Here is a 6,903-nt window from a genome sequence, read left to right as displayed (position 1 = left end):
TCACCAGCTGTGAGGCTGGTTTCTGGGTGAGCGGTGCTCCCCCTGTGGGAGCACACTGACCACCAGGGGGAAGTTCCTGCCCCCAAGTGGTCAGTGTGCATCATAGTGTCCAGTCGTTCCACCGTTTGGTCAATTTGCATATTAGACTTTTATTATGTAGGATGGGCCTTGAGATCTTGAAGAAGATGGAAGCATGTATCTGAGTTGTTGCCTTGTCTGTCTGAGGGGCAGGTGAGGGACTACGTGTGAAATGCTCTGACAAGGTCACATGTCCTAAAAGGTCATTGGTACCCGAAATTTCACTGACTTTTCTGATGAATCCAGTTCAGTTCAGATGTATCTCACCTAATGTAATTTATTACTAGTGCAAAGATCTGAGTCTGGGTTCATTTTATTAGTTCCTTTTCTGTTTTATAAATAAGTCCTGTAAAATTTGTTTTTGTTAATCATTTTTAAAGTGATATATGTACTTGATTTTTTTTTGGCATTGCCTAAATGTCCTTGCATTTTTTAAAAAAATATTAGTGAAGGTATTACAAATGTGTCCTCATCCCCCCCCATTAACCCCCAACCTCCGCCCCTGACTCCACGCCCCACTCCCCGCACACTCATGCTCCCGTCCCCATGTTGTCCATGTATGTCCATTGGTTTGGCTTCTATGCGTGTATACAAGTCCTTTGCTTGATCTCTTCCCATTACCCCCTCCCTCCCCGACTTACCTTCTGGGGATTGATAGCCTGATTGCTGTTTCTCAGTCTTTGGATTTGTCCCTTTTCATCAGTCTATGTTGTTCTTTATAATCCACAAATGAGTGAGATCATGTGGTATTTTTCCTTCATTGACTGGCTTATTTCACTTAGCATAATGCTCTCCAGTTCCATCCATGCCGTTGCAAATGGTAAGAGTTCCTTCTTTTTTACAGCGGCATAGTATTCCATCGTGTAGATGTACCACAGTTTTCTAATCCATTCATCTACTGATGGGCACTTAGGCTGTTTCCAGATCTTAGCTATGGTGAATTGTGCTGCTATGAAGATAGGGGTGCATATATCCTTTCTGATTGGTGTTTCTGTTTTCTAGGAATATCTTCCTAGAAGAGGGATCACAGGGTCAAATGGGAGTTCCATTTTTAGGTTTTATTTTGTTTTTGTTTTTTATTTCTTACAATATTACAAAGGGTATTACATATGTGTCCCTTTTTCCCCCCTGCCCATGACAATCCCCTGGCCTCCCCTACTCCCCAGTGTCTTATGTCCATTGGTTATGCTTATATGCATGCATACAAGTCCTTCGGTTGATCTCTTACCCCACTCCCTCCTGCCCCCCAACCCTCCCCGGCCTTCCCGTTGCAGTTGACAATCTGTTTGAGGCTGCTCTGCCTCTGTATCTATTATTGTTCAAAAGATTATAATGGTCTCTATTATCCATGAATGAGTGAGATCATGTGGTACTTTTCCTTCATCGACTGGCTTATTTCACTTAGCATAATGCTCTCCAGTTCCATCCATGCCGTTGCAAATGGTAAGAGTTCCTTCTTTTTTACAGCAGCATAGTATTCCATCGTGTAGATGTACCACTGTTTTCTAATCCAATCATCTACTGATGGGCACTTAGGCTGTTTCCAGATCTTAGCTATGGTGAATTGTGATGCTATGAACGGAGGGGTACATATATCCTTTCTGATTGGTGTTTCTGGTTTCTTGGGATATATTCCAAGAAGTGGGATCACAGGGTCAAATGGAAGTTCCATTTTTAGTTTTTTGAGGAAACTCCATAGTGTCTTCCATAGTGGCTGCACCAGTCTGCATTCCCACTAGCAGTGCACAAGTGCTCCTTTTTCTCCACATCCTCTCCAGCACTTGTCGTTTGTTGAATTGTTGATGATAGCCAGTCTGACAGGTGTGAGATGTTACCTCATTGTTGTTTTGAATTGCATCTCTCGGATGATTAGTGACTTTGAGCATGTTTTCATGTCTCTTGGCTTTCTGAATGTCCTCTTTTGAAAGGTGTCTATTTAGGTCATTTGCCCATTTTTTGATTGGATTGTTTATCTTCTTTTGTTAAGTTGTATGAGTTCTCTATAAATTTTGGAGATTAGGCCCTTATCAGATATGACATTGGCAAATATGTTTGCCCACGCAGTGTGTTTTCTCATTGTTTTGTTGATGGTTTCTTTTGCTGTGCAGAAGCTTTTTATTTTGATGTAGTCCCATTTGTTCATTTCTCTTTAGTTTCAAGTGTCCTAGGAGGAGCTGTATCAGTGAAGAAATTGCTTCGGCATATGTCTGAGATTTTGTTGCCATTGGATTCTTCTAGAATTTTCATGGTTTCCTGTAGTACATTTAAGTCCTTTATCCATTTTGAGTTTATTTTTGTGTATGGTGTAAGTTAGTGGTCTAGTTTCATTTTCTTGCATATATCTATCCAATTTTCCCAACACCATTTATTGAAGAGACTATCTTGACTCCATTGTATGTTTTTGCCTCCTTTGTCAAATATTAATTGAGCATATTGGTACGAGCCAATTTCTGGGCTCTCTGTTCTATTCCATTGCTCTATATGTCTGTTCTTGTGCCAGTACCGGGCAGTTTTTAGAACATTGGCTTTTTTAATACATCTTGATATCTGGTATTGAGATCCCACCTACTTTGTTCTTTCTCAGGATTGTTGCTGCTATTCGGGGTCTTTTTTTTATTCCAGATGAATTTTTGGAGAGTTTGTTCTAGGTCTGTGAAGTATGTCGTTGTTATTTTAATGGGAAGTGTGTTGAATTTATAGATTGCTTTGGGTAGTATGGACATTTTAATGATGTTGATTCTACCAATCCATGAACACGGTATGTTCTTCCATCTGTTTATGTCTTCCTCTATCTCTTTTTTCAACGTCCTGTAGTTTTCTGAGTAGAGGTCTTTTACCTCTTCAGTTAAGTTTATTCCTAGGTAGCTTAATTATTTTGGTGCGATGGTAAATGGGATTGTTTTTTTAGTTTCTCTTTCTGAAAGTTCACTGTTGGTGTATAGAAATGCCTCAGATATCTTGGGTTAATTTTGTATCCTGCTACATTGCCAAATTCGTGTATTAAGTCTAGTAGTTTTTTGATGGAGTCTCTAGTGTTTTGTATGTATAATATCATGTCGTCTTCAAATAAGGACAGTTTTACTTCCTCTTTTCCAGTTTCGATGTCTTTTATTTCTACTTCTTGTCTAATTGCAATGGCTAATACTTCCAGTACTATGTTGAACAGGAGTGCTGAGAGTGGGCATCCCTGTCTTGTTCCTGTCCATAGGGGAAATGGTGTTAGTTTTTGTCCATTGAGTATGATGTTGGCTGTGGGCCTGTCATATATGGCTTTTATTATGTTGAGGTATGATCCTTCTACTCCCATCTTGCTGAGAGTTTTTATCAAAAATGCGTGTTGGATTTTGTCAAATGCTTTTTCTGCATCAACTGATATGCCATATGGGTTTTTTTCTTTCAATTTGTTTATGTGATGTATCACGTTTATTGATTTGCAGATATTGTACCATCCTTGCATCCCTGGGATAAATCCTACTTGGTCATGGTGTATGATCCTTCTGATGTACTGCTGGATCCGATGTGCTAAGATTGGGTTGAGGATTTTGGCATCTATGTTCATGAGGGATATTGGCCTGTAATTCTCTTTCATTGTGTTGTCTTTACCTGGTTTTGGTATTAGGGTGATGCTGGCTTCATAGAATGAGCTTGGAAGTGTTCCTTCCTCTTGAATTTTTTGTAGTAGTCTGAGGAGGATAGGTTTTAGTTCTTCCTTGAATGTTTGGTAAAACTCCCCTGTGAAGCCGTCTGGTCCTGGGCTTTTGTTTGATGGAAGCTTTTTGATGACTGCTGCAATTTCTTCCATAGTATAGGCCTATTGAGATTTTTAGATTCTTCCTGATTGAGTTGTGGAATGTTGTATTTTTCTAGGTATTTGTCCATTTCCTCCAGGTTGTCTAGTTTGTTGGAGTAGAGCTGCCCATAGTATTTTTTAACAATCATTTGTATTTCTGTGGGGTCTGTTGTTATTTCGCCTCTATCGTTTATGATTTTGTTTATTTGGGTCCTCTCTCTTTGCTTCTTGGTGAGTCTTGCTAGCAGTTTGTCAATCTTGTTTATCCTTTCAAAGAACCAGCTCTTGGTTTCATTGATGTTTTGTATTGTTTTTTTTTTTTTTTTTTTTTTTGGTCTCTGTGTCCTTATTTCTGCTCTAATCTTTATCATCTCCTTCCTTTTGCTCACTCTGGGGTTTTCTTGTTGCTCTCTTTCTAATTCTTTGAGTTGTAGAGTTAGATGATTTACTACCATTTTTTCTTTTTTTTTGAGATAGGCCTGTAGAGCTATAAACTTCCCTCTCAGGACTGCTTTCATTGTGTCCCATAGGTTTTGGATTGTTGTGTTTTCATTGTCATTAGTTTCCAGGATGTTTTTAATTTCTTCTTTGATATCATTGGTAACTGGACTGAGAAGGCGAGAGGGTGGCTCGCAGGCAGGTCCCAGTGCTGTGGCTGGTTGCTCTGGGCTGCAGCCAGCAGTCCACGTGGCCCTGTGCCAACCCTGCACACTCAGACCGGGTGTTACAGGGTATGTCCCGTGGCCGTGAGTGTCCTACCAGTTGATGCGCTGGTTTTAAAAGGACTGACTCTTTCAGCATAAACGCCTCAGCTGGATGACAAGAAGGGTCTCTGAGAGGAGCGCGCTGCCACGATGGTCAGGTGTGTGCGATGACGCTGGGTCTGTTTCACTCTTGCAGGTCTGAGCTCCCTCTCTGGAGGCCGCGCTGAGGAAGTTCGATGACGTCTATAGAAAGGGAAGCCAGGCACAGAGGGTGGCAGCTGGCTCACCATCCTTGCACTGATGTATGACTTCCACCTGGTACAGTCTCTCCTCATCTCCTACATGTTGGAAAAACTGATTGGAACTTTCACAGAGAAAGATAAGGAACTGATCCTGTTCAGGCTGAGAAATGGGGATTTTCATTGAGAAAACACGATGCTGTGTCCCTGGCAATGATCAGAGAGACCAGGGCAAAGCCAGCGGGGCAGGCAGCACGTTCCGGGACCAGACCAGGGACGGTGGGTCCCTCGAGCTGCCTCCTAAGTGCCTAAGTGCGCAGATGCTGAGCAGCAGGTGAAATAAGTGGGGAAATGCTGTGGGCCATGCCCTAGCCCATCTGTTATCGTCTGCTCCGGGGATGAAGATGTTTTTATCGTGAGTGTGTGAGCAAACCTTATTCCTTTACTAAAACTCGGGTATTTTGTGAGTTAAGAATCGATTTAATTCACACTCATCTGTTCAACAAATGTTCACTGAGGAAGGCCGTGTGGCTCGGGGCTCAGGTGTCAGCGACCTGGACTTCTGGCTCAGCAGTGCACAGCAATGTGACCTGAGTCTTCCAAGCCTCAGTTTCCCCTTGTAGAACACAGGGCTGAGCAGAGCTCCTGCCTCTTTTCCTTTTGTGCAGATCAGAGATAGGGGAGGGCAGGGGAGCCCCGAGGGATGTGTGAGGAGTAGGGAGAGGGTGCCTGTTGGTCCCACAGGGGAGCAGGGCAGAGGCCGTTCCAAGGACTTGGGCGTTGATCCTGGAGACACCTGGAGGGTTCTGAGTGGGAAAATGGCCTGGGAAGGGTTCGTGCTAACGGTCACCGTGGCTACAACGTAGAAGACGGAGGTGGTCAGGCAGGAAGACCCCCTTCAGGGGTCAGAGACGGTGGTGGGAGGATTAGCTCTGTGGTAGTGGATGTGGGTGTGGGAGAGGGTGTGGGAGTTGGAACTGACCAGGCGGCGAATGGGTGGGAGGGAAGGTGGGGTCAGCCCATGTTCTCAGCTGAGCCTTTAGTGGACAGCAGTGCATGCAGGAGACACAGGCTCAAAAGGGAGGACGCGACCATTCTGAAACCCGAAATGCTCACTGAGATGTGCTGTGGTCTGAGCCCTCTGAGGACGCACAGCCCTTAACATACACAGTGGACACTGTGAAGGGGTGGGTGTGATGATGTGAGAATGCTCTCACTGAAAAGTGAATACTTGGGGAAATCTCAGACAGGCTTGTCTGGGAGGTCTCTGAATTGTGCTTGCAACTTTTCTCTCAGTGTGACATTCTTTCCACTTGAAAAGTTAAAGAGTGTACACGCAAGGGGTGGAGAAGGACTGGCCAATGTTGTGGAGAGGAGGGGTGGCTCAGAGCCCAGGGCCAGGAGGGAGGAGTGCAGGGAGGGGGGGGAACCAGTGGGAGGACGAGGGTGGAGGGGAGCAGGAGAGGGAAGGGGAGCTCTGTGGGTAGTGGTCCAGGCCCCGGTGGAGGTCTGGCGGGGGTCTGGTGCCGGGGGAGGTTAAAAGGCTGCAGAGGCTGGAGTGGGGATGGTCTGCCTGCGACCATCGGGTTTATCAGCAGTGGTGGCCACGTGCAGAGTTGGTTTGTTTCTTCCCAAGTTGAAGTGATGGCCATTTGAAATGGATGGCTCTCCCTTTCTTTTCTTTATGTTTTTAAGGTTCGCTGTGTGCTGGACACGATGTTGGTTCTGAAGAACATTGACATGCGGAGGATTCCGGGCTGTGAGCCTGAGCCTGTGGAGAAACTGAGGAAATTGCTAAGAGGGGAAGTGAGTTCCCTGTGAACGTGGACCCACCGTGGAAGGGTGGGAGGTAGTTGGAGCCGTGAGTCGGGTGCCCGGCCTGGTCAGCAAGAGTTGCGAGGGATCAAATGGCAGCTGTGTTTCTGCGGTGAGACCCTGTGAGGGGCCCGTGTGCAGTGAGTCCCTGTGAGATCAGCATCCCCCACACTTAGCCAGTGGTGCTGGACTCGGCTGTGCAGCAGAATCACCATAGACCTTCTGATCACTTTGGAAGAGGGCCCACCAGGACCGGAGGCATTAGCCCAGCAGGAGA

This window comes from Myotis daubentonii, chromosome 12 (assembly GCF_963259705.1).
Source record: "Myotis daubentonii chromosome 12, mMyoDau2.1, whole genome shotgun sequence".
Classification (NCBI taxonomy): Eukaryota; Metazoa; Chordata; class Mammalia; order Chiroptera; family Vespertilionidae; genus Myotis; species Myotis daubentonii.
The sequence above is the reverse complement of the archived record's forward strand: the minus strand, read 5'-3'. Positions refer to the sequence as shown.